Source organism: Nerophis ophidion, linkage group LG01 (genome assembly GCF_033978795.1).
Source record: "Nerophis ophidion isolate RoL-2023_Sa linkage group LG01, RoL_Noph_v1.0, whole genome shotgun sequence".
Classification (NCBI taxonomy): domain Eukaryota; kingdom Metazoa; phylum Chordata; class Actinopteri; order Syngnathiformes; family Syngnathidae; genus Nerophis; species Nerophis ophidion.
This window is the reverse complement of record NC_084611.1, coordinates 22614788-22630344: the sequence shown is the minus strand read 5'-3', so window position 1 is coordinate 22630344 and position 15557 is coordinate 22614788. Positions and strand designations below refer to the sequence as shown.

The following is a 15557-nucleotide window of genomic DNA, read 5'->3' as shown; positions in this document are numbered from 1 at the left end:
TGCGGTAGCGTGGGAAAATGTTAGTTCGTTAATTAGTTTCAATTTATTTTGAACATGGATACAATTACAGTGTAATGAGTGACATATTTCCATTTGTTTAATTACAAACCCCGTTTCCATATGAGTTGGGAAATTGTGTTAGATGTAAATATAAACGGAATACAATGATTTGCAGATCATTTTCAACCCATATTCAGTTGAATATGCTACAAAGACAACATATTTGATGTTCAAAGTGATAAAAAAAATTGTTTTGCAGATAATCATTAACTTTAGAATTTGATGCCAGCAACACGTGGCAAAGAAGTTGGGAAAGGTTGCTATAAATACTGATAAGGTTGAGGAATGCTTATCAAACACTTATTTGGAACATACCACAGGTGAGCAGGCTAATTGGGAACAGGTGGGTTCCATGATTAGGTATAAAAACAGCTTCCCAAAAAATGCTCAGTCTTTCACAAGAAAAGATGGGGCAAGGTACACCCCTTTGTCCACAACTGCGTGAGCGAATAGTCAAACAGTTTAAGAACAACGTTTTTCAAAGTGCAATAGCAAGAAATTTAGGGATTTCAACATCTACGGTCCATAATATCATCAAAAGGTTCAGAGAATCTGGAGAAATCACTCCAGGTAAGCGGCATGGCCGCAAAGCAACATTGAGTGACCGTGACCTCCGATCCCTCAGACGGCACTGTATCAAAAACCGACATCAATCTCTAAAGGCTATCACCACATGGGCTCAGGAACACTTCAGAAAACCACTGTCACTGAATACAGTTTGTTGCTACATCTGTAAGTGCAAGCTAAAGCTCTACTATGCAAAGCGAAAGCCATTTATCAACTACATCCAGACACGCCGCCGATTTCTCTGGGCCCGAGATCATCTAAGATGGACTGATGCAAAGTGGAAAGGTGTTCTGTGGTCTGACGAGTCCACATTTCAAATTGTATTTTGGAAATATTCAACATTGTGTCATCCGGACAAAAGAGGAAGCGAACCATCCAGACGGTTATCGACGTAAAGTTCAAAAGCCAGGATCTGTGATGGTGTGGGGGTGCATTAGTGCCCAAGGCATGGGTAACTTACACATCTGTGAAGGCACCATTAATGCTGAAAGGTACATACAGGTTTTGGAACAACATATGCTGCCATCAAAGCACCGTCTTTTTCATGGACGCCCCTGCTTATTTCAGCAAGACAATGCCAAGCCACATTCAGCACGTGTTACAAAAGCGTGGCTTTGTGAAAAAGGAGTGCGGGTACTTTCCTGGACCGCCTGCAGTCCAGACCTGTCTCCCATCGAACATGTGTGGCGCAATATGAAGCGTAAAATACGAAGGTGGAGACCCCGGACTGTTGAACGACTGAAGCTCTACATAAAACAAGAATGGGAAAGAATTTCACTTTTAAAGCTTCAACAATTAATTTCCTCAGTTCCTAAACGTTCGAATGTTGTTAAAAGAAAAGGTGATGTAACGCAGTGGTGAACATGCCCTTTCCCAACTACTTTGGCACATGTTGCAGCCATGAAATTCTAAGTTCATTACTATTTGCAAAGAAAAAAATAAAGTTTATGAGTTTGAACATCAAATATCATGTTTTTGTAGTGCATTCAATTGAATATGGGTTGAAAAGGATTTGCAAATCATTGTGTTCCCTTTATATTTACATCCAAAACAATTTCCCAACTCATATGGAAACGGGGTTTGTACAACACATCCAAAAAGTAGTATGATGAAGCAGAGTTTATTTAATCCTACCTACCCCTTTTCATATCACAGTAGTTTTATTCGATTTCTTTGTTCTCTGTTTGTAACAGAACAGTAAATAAATAAATGTACCATAAGTAAACAAATATTAAATACATAAATACATATTAAGACATATAAACATATACACAATAATTAAAGTCCTTATAAATAAATTGTTAAAGAACTTCTGAAACCCACTACTACCGACCACGCAGTCTGATAGTTTATATATCAATGATGAAATCTTAACATTGCAACACATGCCAATACGGCCGGTTTAGTTTACTAAATTACAATTTTAAATTTCCCGTTGAGTTTCCTGTTGAAAACAACGCGGAATGATGACGCGTGTTTGTGACGTTATTGGTTGGAGGGGACATATTACCCCAGCACCACTTACGGCTAAAAGTCGTCTCTTTTCATCGCGCAATTACACAGTAATTTGGACATCTGTGTTGCAATTTGTTCAATTAATAATGGAGACGTCAAATAAAAATGCTGTTGGTGGAAAGCGGTGGATTGCAGCTGCCTTTAGCACCGAAACAGAGCCGGTGTTTCTATGTTTGTTGTAAAGCTTTAACACAGAGCGGTCAAGCGAACATGTTTCTCTACGTCAACCGGCAAGTTTTTGGATGGGAAAATTGTTATATTAAGTCGGCTCTTACCGGAGACTTGAGTGGATTACGCGACCTCATCCTGCAGCTCAAAAAGGCAGCTGTGATATTGGCTCCTCGGCTTCTCTCAGAGACACTGACGTTCACTGCAGCCATCCGACTTTCAGGTATGACTTTATAATCTCACTAAAATAGTATTAACACAATAAGCAGATAAGGGATTTTCCAGAATTATCCTAGCAAATGTGTCTAATTACATCTGAAACTCTCCCACTGCCGCCGCCTGAAGCCGTCGCCTTTTCTTTTTTTCTTTTCTTTTTTTTTAGTGCTTCACGCTAACTTTCCTCTTCCACAAATCTTTATTTAATTATTGGGGAAATTGTTGCTTTCTCGGTCCGAATTGCTCTTACTGCTGGTGGCTCACATTATAAACAATGTGAGGAACCCTCACACCGGTGACGTCACACGCACATTGTCTGCTACTTCCGGTACAGGCAAGGCTTTTTTATTAGCGACCAAAAGTTGCAAACTTTATTGTCGATGTTCTCTACTAAATCCTTTCAGCAAAAATATGGCAATATCGCGAAATGATCAAGCATGACACATAGAATGGACCTGCTATCCCCGTTTAAATAAGAAAATCTCATTTCAGTAGGCCTTTAAGTAATGTATGGTTCATCTTGGAGATGAAATCTCTTTTTTTGTTTTTAAACGATAAAGATCTTAATCATAAGTGTTCTTCTTTGTACTTTGTGAACATTTGTAGTGTGAACATTTTCTTAAAGTGGATCATAGGGCTTTGTTTAAGTTCCTTGCTTAAATCTATAATTTAATTCCACATGCGGATATGCTAAAGGTCTTAGGTGTTGTATGCACATACAAATGTTTTGAATTTGATTTTTTTCTAAAGTTATATTTTTCCTCTTTTGTTGAGAAGAATTGTAAATTTTTTGGATAGCATGCCATAGTTTGCTTTGCACAAAATTGCAAATTAATTTCAATATTTTTTTTATTAAATAAAGGGTTTAGATGTGCTCTATATCAACCATTATGTATTATTCAAATGTGTCTTTTTTTGTTACACCATTAGTGAATTAAGTGTACACAATAAATCATATGGTAACACTAGCGAGCAGTAGAGAATATAGAGATTTTTGTCCAGTTCAAGGCTTTTTCCAAGGGATACAGATATTTTATTATATTGTACATTCCTATTTTTTATGAGCTTGAGCATTTTTTTATGAAAGACAATCTTTCCAAATTATTTCATACTTATTTCACAGCAAAACACAATTAACTTCATTTCTGTTTGCCATCACTCGGCCAGCTGCCACAAGCTGGATGGACTGTGTCTCATAGCTGTCTTAAGAACTTCTAAGTCAACCCACGAATGGATGGAAAGATGGATAAAATCCTAAAGAAAGACCATTATTGCCATGTGTGTGAAAGAAAGCCAACGGAAAGTATACATTAAAGACAGCATTTTTCTGAGATGACAAAGAACAGGAAAAAAACATTGTGTGACAGAGGATGTGCTGTTGCTAAGTCATTTTCAACATAGCGGAAACAAGTTCAGCCATATACTGTATTCAACTAAACCTATATTAACAACCTTGAAGGCATTGGGGCCCCTTCTACATACAGGAGACTGAGAAATTCACTGTCAAGAGCGAAAACAATGTAAAACACTTTTGCCTCATGATTGTCTACTTGCCAAAACCCTTGCTGGATGCTGTAAAAGATTGTTCCTACCTTATTCAGAAGCTTGGGATGGATTCTTAACAGGGGGGCAGGTTGTGGCTTGACAGTCCATACTATCATAAAAGAAGACATGTCAGAAACATGAACTTAAATTACTTTAAAACACAGAGTGCAGACCTCCACCAAAAAGGAACGAGCAGAAACAAGTTTGACCTACTCTAAAAAAAATGTTTTACGCTAGTTTTGTCTGTAATTCACATTTATAAGTGGATGCCAACTGTGAAACATTTTACACTACAACTCCGACTAAAGGATTTGGTAGGTATTTTCCACAAAAGGACCCAATCAAAGTTACCTATAACTGTGAGAAGTATGGATGTATATTGTATGTTTTTTAGTACCAGTTCCTAATCGGGTCGGTCCAGGAAGACCCACAGACTAATATTCATCCACTCAAAAAGTGAACATTTCAAATAATGTCTTGTTTTTTTTATTTATAAAACACACACACAATACATATACAGTGGCGCAAAAAAGTATTTAGTCAGCCACCGATTGTGCAAGTTCTCCCACTTAAAATGATGACAAGAATTCACATTGTAGGAATTTTATAGAATTTATTTGTAAATTATGGTGGAAAATAAGTATTTGGTCAACCATTGGATGGAAGGAGGTTTTGGCTCAAAATCTCACGATACATGGCCCCATTCAGTCGTTCCTTAACACGGATCAATCGTCCTGTCTCCTTAGCAGAAAAACAGCCCCAAAGAATGATGTTTCCACCCCCATGCTTCATAGTAAGTGTGGTGTTCTTGGGATGCAACTCAGTATTCATCTTCCTCCAAACACGACGAGTTGAGTTTATACCAAAAAGTTCTATTTTGGTTTCATCTGACCACATGACATTCTCCCAATCCTCTGCTGTATCATCCATGTATCCATTTTGGTATGAACTCAACTCTTCGTGTTTGGAGGAAGAAGAATACTGAGTTGCATCCCAAGAACACCACACCTACTGTGAAGCATGGGGGTGGAAACATCATGCTTTGGGGCTGTTTTTCTGCTAAGAGGACAGGACGATTGATCCAAGTTAAGGAAAGAATGAATGGGGCCATGTATCGTGAAATGTTGATCCAAAACCTCCTTCCATCAGTGAGCACTTTGAATGGTTGACCAAATACTTATTTTCCACCATAATTTACAAATAAATTTTTTAAAATTCCTACAATGTGAATTCCTGGATTTTTTTTTTCACATTCTGCCTTTCACAGTTGAAGTGTACCTATGATGAAAATTACAGACCTCTGTCATCATTTTAAGTGGGAGAACTTGCACAATCGGTGGCTGACTAAATACTTTTTTGCCCCAATGTACATCGGTGGCTGCCAACACTGGCTTCCGGTCCATCAGTCAAATGGGTCCACGTGCAACGTAAACTTCAATAACAACTCCTATAGTTACAAAATGCATTACCATATAACGTACTAATTGATTGTATTGAATTATGTTATATAATTGAAATTAGATAGTTTGTTAAATATCTGAACATGAAGAATACCATACATTATCATTTTAATGTATTATTTTAAATGTTATTTTAGGGACGAGCGATAGGAAATGAATGGTTAGATATACTGAGTGTGGGGCGGTATAGCTCGGTTGGTAGAGCGGCCGTGTCAGCAACTTGAGGGTTGAAGGTTCAATTCCCGCTTCCGCCATCATAGTCACTGCCGTTGTGTCCTTGGGCAAGACACTTTACCCACCTGCTCCCAGGGTCACCCACACTGGTTTAAATGTAACTTAGATATTGGGTTTCACTATGTAAAGCGCTTTGAGTCACTAGAGAAAAGCGCTATATAAATATAATTTACTTCACTTCAATTATAATTAATAGAAACAAGATGATGACATAAAAACTCCTTTGCACCTTGCATATACACATATAGTGGACTTGTTTAAGAACTAAAAAGATAAAATACTTCCCTGCTGTTGGATGTTACATCATGAGGATGTTGGTGCACAACCTCTTATGATAATAAAAATGCTGATAAAAAAACTTTTTTTTCACATCTTTGTTTATACAAATTACACATAGCACTGATAAGATTACCGATGAATACCAATATCGATAAGGAATATTGATATTTGTATTGGTATTAATAAAATCCTAAACAAATACATCTTGAGTAAAATAAATAAATGTTGACCTGTCTAAAAATGGTAAGGGTTCTACTTAGCCCATGTGTCACTTTGACATATTTCATAGAAATTGATCATGTCTTTCTTCTCTATCATCATATTAAGGGACGGCGTGGCGCAGTGGGAGTGGCCGTGCGCAACCAAAGGGTCACTGGTTCAAATCCCACCTAGAACCAACCTCGTCACGTCCGTTGTGTCCTGAGCAAGACACTTCACCCTTGCTCCTGATGGGTGCTGGTTGGCGCCTTGCATGGCAGCTCCCTCCATCAGTATGTGAATGTGTGTGTGAATGGGTAAATGTGGAAGTAGTGTCAAAGCGCTTTGAGTACCTTGAAGGTAGAAAAGCGCTATACAAGTACAACCCATTTATTATTTATTCATCCTGCCAACTAGCTTTAATCATATCCTCATGGTTTTCGCAAAACAAAGTAGTTTTTTTATGTGACTGTGGGTGGAAAAAAAGTAATGACAAGCGAGAGCTACTTTTCAGTCTCACATTAAATGCATATGGCACAAAACTAGCTTCCATGCCAGGAATAAGTGTCATCCCAATGATGAGATGACATGAAGTTAGAGGGAAAGAACAAAAATTGAGTCTTCAAGGCATGAAAGTGCAGCATTTCCTGCATGATTAGCTATTCACAACTAGACAAGTCAAATCAAAGGTAATAGAGTACATCAGTGCAGCGGTAAAAGACAAACGAGGAGGTCAGGATGAGGTATGAGAGGGGGTACAGAAAATCTATGACTAAGAGCTAATTTTGGCTGCAGTGAACAAACAATTTTCTATTCACGAGGACACACACGTTCATATTATATGATTCTCTCCCTGCCAACTAATGCAGATTGACAACCAATTTTTTGTATTAAATGAAACATTAAAATGATTTCAAAAGACATGCTACCATGCATGTAATAAAAGTTATCTTTAAAGTATAAGACAGTGATGATGATAGGTTTTCAATGAAGTGAGTCCCTAGGACCCACAGGTAGTGATTTGAGTAATCCCTGGGAAAGGCAATGAGTGTCCAAGTAAAATAACTATTTATATTCCTTATATTCTATTTCTTTTAATGTAGTGTTAAACTCATTTGTTGATTGTTTGGTATGATATGGTTTTATCTAATGTGTGTATTCATTTACGTTACGAATGTATCTGGAATGAAACAAAATTCCACATTTGCACAGATGGCATCTGAGCATAACAAAAGGGCAACTGCCATTCAAAAGTATTTTTCATCGCAAAATGTCAGCGGCCCACTACCAAAAACGATTTGGCTTTTAATAGCTAAAGACAATGTTAATAAACCGAATGTTTCATTCATTTGTGTGCTAATTTAAAAGCATAATAACACGGGTGACATAATTGATGTTAGTTTACGTCATCCAACCAACCATTTGTGGACACTCGCAAAAAAAACAGGACAACCCAAATATGTCTGTTTGAACATATATCGCCTACGTACAATAAGAATAAACATATTGTAGTTATAATTCAACTTATATGTGTCTAAATGGTATTAAAATGTGCGACTTACCAACGTCCCAGCAATCACGCTCACACACCTGCTGAACGCCTCGAGACCGGAAGCCTCTGGTGCCTCGGTAAAGTGATGTTTTCAGAAGTCTTAAATTGCCAAAAAATCTGCCCCGTCTACATAATTACATTTAAAGCTGAATAGTCCAATATCAGTGTTTAAAAGTTGAATTGGTTTAAATTAAAATGTTCAAATTGTCCATGTTTTACCGGAAGTGACGCGGGTAAACCCAACTCGGAGTAAGTGACGTGCGGTCAGGGGAGGCAAGTGAGGCAGTGCCTCACCTTGCCACCAGGGGGGGTAAAAGGCTGATCATGAGATCTTCAAAAACGAAGTATCCATCCATCCATCCATCCATTTTCTACCGCTTATTCCCTTTTGGGGTCGCGGGGGGCGCTGGCACCTATTTCGGCTACAATCGGGCGGAAGGTGGGGTACACCCTGGACAAGTCGCCACTTCGTCACAAAAAAACGCAGTAATAAAATAAAATGAAATAAAATGGTAAGTGGGTTGTACTTGTATAGCGCTTTTCTAACTTCAGGGTACTCAAAGCACTTTGACACTACTTCCACATTCACCCATTCACACACTGATGGAGGGAGCTGCCATGCAAGGCGCTAACCAGGAAGGGTGAAGTGTCTTGCTCAAGGACACAACAGACGTGACAAGGTTGGTACTAGGTGGGGATTGAACCAGGGACCCTCGGGTTGCGCACGGCCACTCTCCTACTGAGCCACACCGGCCCAAAATAAGTTTGAATATTTCTCTTTTGGTCTGTGTTATCTGTGTCATTTTGGTGTGGCTCCTGTATATTTTGGCGGTATAGCTCGGTTGGTAGAGCGGCCGTGCCAGCAACTTGAGGGTTCCAGGTTCGATTCCCGCTTTCGCCATCCTATACATTGCCGTCGTGTCCTTGGGAAAGACACTTTACCCACCAGCTCCCAGTGCCACCCACACTGGTTCAAATGTAACTTAGATATTGGGTTTCACTTGTCCATCCATCCATCCATCATCTTCCGCTTATCAGAGGTCGGGTCGCGGGGGAAGCAGCCTAAGCAGGGAAGCCCAGACTTCCCTATCTCCAGCCACTTCGTCTAGCTCTTCCCGGGGGATCCCGAGGCGTTCCCTGGCCAGCCGGGAGACATAGTCTTCCCAACGTGTCCTGGGTCTTCCCAGTGGCCTCCTACCAGCTGGACGTGCCCTAAACAAATCTCTAGGGAGGCGTTCGGGTGGCATCCTGACCAGATGCCCGAACCATCTCATCTGGCTCCTCTCGATGTGAAGGAGCAGCAGCTTTACATTGAGCTCCTCCCGGATGGCAGAGCTTCTCACCCTATCTCTAAGGGAGAGCCCCGCCACCCGGCGGAGGAAACTCATTTCGGCCGCTTGTACCCGTGATCTTATCCTTTCGGTCATGACCCAAAGCTCATGACCATAGGTGAGGATGGGAACGTAAATCGACCGGTAAATTGAGAGCTTTGCCTTCCGGCTCAGCTCCTTCTTCACCACAACGGATCGATACAACGTCCGCATTACTGAAGACGCCGCACCGATCCGCCTGTCGATCTCACGATCCACTCTTCCCCCACTCGTGAACAAGACTCCTAGGTACTTGAACTCCTCCACTTGGGGCAGGGTCTCCTCCCCAACCCGGAGATGGCACTCCACCCTTTTCCGGGCGAGAACCATGGACTCGGACTTGGAGGTGCTGATTCTCATTCCGGTCGCTTCACACTCGGCTGCGAACCGATCCAGTGAGAGCTGAAGATCTCGGCCAGATGAAGCCATCAGGACTACATCATCTGCAAAAAGCAGAGACCTAATCCCGTGGCCACCAAACCGGATCCCCTCAATGCCTTGGCTGCGCCTAGAAATTCTGTCCATAAAAGTTATGAACAGAATCGGTGACAAAGGACAGCCTTGGCGGAGTCCAACCCTCACTGGAAACGTGTCCGACTTACTGCCAGCAATGCGGACCAAGCTCTGACACTGATCATACAGGGAGCTTACTGCCACAATAAGACAGTCCGGTACCCCTTACTCTCTGAGCACTCCCCACAGGACTTCCCAAGGGACACGGTCGAATGCCTTCTCCAAGTCCACAAAGCACATGTAGACTGGTTGGGCAAACTCCCATGCACCCTCAAAAACCCTGCCGAGAGTATAGAGCTGGTCCACAGTTCCACGACCAGGACGAAAACCACACTGTTCCTCCTGAATCCGAGGTTCGACTATCCGGCGTAGCCTCCTTTCCAGTACACCTGAATAAACCTTACCGGGAAGGCTGAGGAGTGTGATCCCACGATAGTTGGAACACACCCTCCGGTCCCCCTTCTTAAAGAGAGGGACCACCACCCCGGTCTGCCAATCCAGAGGTACCGCCCCCGATGTCCACGCGATGCTGCAGAGTCTTGTCAACCAAGACAGCCCGACAGCATCCAGAGCCTTAAGGAACTCCGGGCGGGTCTCATTCACCCCCGGGGCCTTCCCGCCGAGGAGCTTTTTAACTACCTCAGCGACCTCAGCCCCAGAAATAGGAGAGTCCACCACAGATTCCCCAGGCACCGCTTCCTCAAAGGAAGACATGTTGGTGGGATTGAGGAGGTTTTCGAAGTATTCCCTCCACCGATCCACAACATCCGCAGTCGAAGTCAGCAGAACACCATCCGCACCATACACGGTGTTGATAGTGCACTGCTTCCCCTTCCTGAGGCGGCGTATGGTGGTCCAGAATCGCTTCGATCGGACCGCCAAGTGCCCTGCCTTCGTCCGTCGCCCAGCTCACAATGCACCCGACCTCTATGGCCCCTCCTATGAGTGGTGAGCCCATTGGAGGGATGACCCACGTTGCCTCTTCGGGCTGTGCCCGGCCGGGCCCCATGGGGACAGGCCCGGCCACCAGGCGCTCGCCATCGTGCCCCAACTCCGGGCCTGGCTCCAGAGCGGGGCCCCGGTGACCCGCGTCCGGGCGAGGGAAATCTGAGTTCATTTTGTTGTAATTCCATAGAAGTCTTTGAGCTGCTCTTTGTCTGATCACTCACCTAGGACCTGTTTGTCTTGGGGGACCCTACCAGGGGGCATGAAAGCCCCCAGACAACATAGCTCCTAGGATAATTGGGACACGCAAACTCCTCTACCACGGTAAGGTAGCAGGTCAGAGAGGAGGGGTTTCACTTGTGTTAGATGTAAATATAAACGGATTACAATGATTTGCAAATCATTTTCAACCCATATTCAGTTGAATTTGCTACAAAGACAAGATATTTGATGTTCAAACTCATAAACATTTTTTTTGCAAATAACTATTAAGTAAGAATTTCATAGCTGCAAAACATGCCAAAGTAGTTGGGAAAGGGCATGTTCACCACTGTGTTACATCACCTTTGCTTTTAACAACACTCAATAAACGTTTGGTAACTGAGGAAACTAATTGTTGAAGCTTTGAAAGTGGAATTATTTCCCATTCTTGTTTTTTGTAGAACTTCAGTCGTTTAACAGTCAGGGGTCTCTGCTGTCGTATTTTTATGCTTCATAATGCGCCACACATTTTCCATGGGAGACAGGTCTGGACTGCAGGCGGGCCAGGAAAGTACCCGCACTCTTTTTTTTACGAAGCCACGCTCTTGTAACACGTGCTGAATGTGGCCTGGCATTGTCTTGCTGAAATAAGCAGGGGCGTCCATGAAAACTAGGGCGCTTGGATGGCAGCATATGTTGTTCCAAAACCTGTATGTACCTTTCAGCATTAATGGTGCCTTCACAGATGTGTAAGTTACCCATGCCTTGGGCACCTATGCACCCCCAAACCATCACAGATGCTGGCTTTTTAACTTTGCGTCGATCGCATTCTGGATGGTTCGCATCCCCTTTGGTCCGGATGACACGATGTCGAAAAATTCCAAAAATAATTTGAAATGTGGACTTTTCCACTTTGCATCAGTCCCTCTTAGATGTCCTCGGGCCCAGAAAAGCCGTTTCTGGATGTTGTTGATAAATGGCTTTCGCTTTGCATAGTAGAGCTTTAACTTGCACTCACAGATGTAGTGACAAACTGTATTTAGTTACAGTGGTTTTCTGAGGTGTTCCTGAGCCCATGTGGTGATATCCTTTAGAGATTTATGTCGGTTTTTGATACAGTGCCGTCTGAGGGATTGAAGGTCACGGTCATTTATAATGGTTTCCCGCCATGCTGCTTGCGTGGAGTGATTTCTCCAGATTCTCTTAACCTTTTGATGATATTATAGACTGCAGATGTGGAAATCCCTAAATTTCTTGCAATTGCACTTTGAGAAACATTGTTCATAAACTGTTTGACTATTTGCTCACGCAGTTGTGGACAAAGGGGTGTACCTCACCCCATCCTTTCTTGTGAAAGACTGAGCATTTTTGGGAAGCTGTTTATATACGCAATCATGGAACCCACCTGTTCCCAATTAGCCTGCACACCTGTGAGATGTTCCAAATAAGTGTTTGATGAGAATTCCTCGACTTGATCAGTATTTATTGCCACCTTTCCCAACTTCTTTGTCACGTGTTGCTGGCATCAAATTCTAAAGTTAATGATTATTTGCAAAAAAAAAAAAAAATTGTTTATCAGTTTGAACATCAAATATGTTGTCTTTGAAGCATATTCAACTGAATACGGGTTGAAAATGATTTGCAAATCATTGTATTCCATTTATATTTACATCTAACACAATTTCCTAACTCATATGGAAACAGGGTTTCTATCTATCCATCTATCTATCTATTTATCTATCTATCTATCTATCTATCTATCTATCTATCTATCTATCTATCTATCTATCTATCTATCTATCTATCTATCTATCTATCTATCTATCTATCCATCCATCCATCCATCCATCCATCCATCCATCCATCCATCCATCCATCCATCCATCCATCCATCCATCCATCCATCTATCTATCTATCTATCTATCTATCTATCTATCTATCTATCTATCTATCTATCTATCTATCTATCTATCTATCTATCGACCTGCAACAGCGACCCCCTGCGACCCCAAAAAAGGGACAAGCGGTAGAAAGTGGATGGATGGATGAATGTGTCTGCCAATATGGAGGATTACGTACTGTATCCAAGATTAAATACTTCTCTAAACTGGACTTTAAGAGAAAATGAATGTGATTATAAAAAGTAGGTTTTCATGGAGGGTAGCTATTGCTGCTTCAGATACAAATACAGAAATGTAAGATACACTCCCAATGCTTGATTTCCATCCATCCCTCCATTTTCTACAGATTATCCCTTTTGGGGTTGCGGGGTGTGCGGGAACCTATCTCAGCTGCAATCGGCCGGAAGGCGGGTTACACCCTGGACAAGTCGCCCTCCTCAGCACAGAGCCAACACAGATAGGCAGACAACATTCACACTCACATTCACACAATTATATTCAAATGAATACTTGATGTATTTTGTTAAAAGCAAATGGTAACAAAAAGTATTCAATAAAAACTTTATCAATTACTTTTTGGACCCATTTCATACCTCCAAAGTATTTACGCCCCACCTGGTGTTTAGTTCACCGCACGTCACTGTTTTTCGAGCTGTTTCCAACATCCAGTGAATACTCTTTGATTTATTTCCACTTCATTAAATCTTACTTGTTTCCTCAACATTCTTATTTTGTTTTAAAACTGCACAGATGTAATGGCTTAGTGTTTGACAACATTTAAGAGTCTATTTCTTGTAATGCTGTAATTAAGATAATTAGGAATAGGTAAACTCTGTAGTCATTGGCTACAGCATTGGGTCTGCCTAATTTCTTTCATGTTATCAATAATGTAATGTTAAATTAATGTTAGTATGGATTTTTTCTTCATTTTTTAAAGGTTTCATATTACTTAAATTTTCAACAATTTTAAATAAGCCTCAGAGGTTACAGGTAGCTTTGATAGGGGGCGTACTCTGACTTTTTGGTCTAGACTGGCCCATGCAGTCCCAAAAAGTCATCATTTTATGCTACAAAACTGAATTTATTATAATGCATGTTTTGAAGTAATATGAATCTATGGAAAATAATTTACTTAAACCAAATAACAAAAAATAACAAAGAAAAATGTATTTATAGAAATAAAATAATTGCAAATAAAGCCAATAACTATGTGACTGTGTGCTTTATACCATTGATTTGACTTTCTGACACAACCCTGGTAGGGAATTAGTCCCACGCCCTCTGGATACAAAAGCAGAAACTCTGACCAATAGATCATGAGATGCAACCAAATTCATAGGGTGAAATGTTTCTTTATATTTTATTTAAAAGGGACCTATTCTGATTTTCTTTGTACATTTGAAACACTTCCTTGTGGTGTACAAAACATTTGACGAGTTCAGCCACAAAAACATATAAAGCGCAATTCAGCCAATTCTGAACACTAAATAGGTCACACCAGTGAAAAATAGTGGTACGCGGGCTTCTTCTAGTGCAGGGGTCGGCACCCCAAAATGTTAAAAGAGCCATATTGGACCAAAAATAAAAAGTAAAAAATCTGTCTGGAGCCGCAAAAATTTCATAGCCTTATATAAGTATTATAATGAAGACAACACACGATGTAAGTGTCTATATTAGCTATGTTAGCCTACTATCAAAGGCTGTCGCAAATCTTCGTTGACAGAAATGTTGTACAAACCCCGTTTCCATTTGAGTTGGGAAATTGTGTTAGATGTAAATATAAACGGAATACAATGATTAGCAAATCCCTTTCAACCCATATTCAGTTGAATATGCAACAAAAACAACATATTTGATGTTCAAACTGATAAACATTTTTTTTTTTTGCAAATAAACATTAACTTTAGAATTTGATGCCAGCAACACGTGACAAAGAAGTTTGGAAAGGTGGCAATAAATACTGATAAAGTTGAGGAATGCTCATCAAACACTTATTTGGAACATCCTACAGGTGTGCAGGGTAATTGGGAACCCTGCACACCTGTAGGGTGATTGGGTATAAAAAAGGTGATTGGGTATAAAAACAGCTTCCATGAAATGCTAAGTAATTCACAAACAAGGATGGGGCGAGGTTTACCAATTTGTAAGCAAATTGTTGAACAGTATTAGGAAAACATTTATCATCGACCTATTGCAAGGAATTTAGGGATTTTACCATCTACGGTCCGTAAAATCAGTTAGCCTGAACACCATGATAGCATCGATTGGTTTGCAGTCATGGTTGACCAAATATGCCTGATAAGCACGTCAGCAAATCAAGAAAATCAACAAAGCTGACTTTTGTGCATTCACGCACAGCATGAAATGTTTGGTGGACAAAATGAGACAAAGAAGGAGTGGTATAAAACACGTCTTTCTGTGGCAGCACCGGAGAAAGTTGTACATGTAAGCAAACTACAATTAGTTCCCCATCCCCAAAGTAAGAACTGAACTGGGCAAGAAAGCAGTTAGGTTTTCAGCACCGAAGGCTTGGAATAACCTACAATCGAATATTCAACTTCAAACCATTGTTACATTGAATGAGTTTAAAGCTTCTGTGAAAGGACTGCAGTCTACCTTGGCTGTATACAGATGTGTCATATGAGCAAGTTTTAATGTTGTAAATGTGATGTTTTATGTGTTTACTGTTTTTAATGTAACCTTGCTGCTGCCCTCTTGGCCAGGTCTCCCTTGGAAAAGAGATCTTTGGCCTCAATGGGATTTTACCTGCTTAAATAAATGCTAAATAACGCTAAAAAAGTTCAAGGATCGCTGAAATTAGTAGGACAAACC

General features: G+C 40.9%; 1 protein-coding gene across 1 annotated transcript in view; it reads right to left on the bottom strand.

Moving 5' to 3' along the window:
- Positions 1–8005, bottom strand: part of gpat2 (glycerol-3-phosphate acyltransferase 2, mitochondrial) — a 271043-nt gene extending 263038 nt beyond the window's left edge. The window contains exons 1-2 of the mRNA XM_061898602.1: positions 7805–8005; positions 4119–4180 (exon numbers count right to left, since the gene is read on the bottom strand). The gene's annotated coding sequence lies outside the window, so the exon portion shown is untranslated. The remainder of the gene's footprint in view (positions 1–4118; positions 4181–7804) is intronic.
- Positions 8006–15557: the final 7552 nt, after the last annotated feature.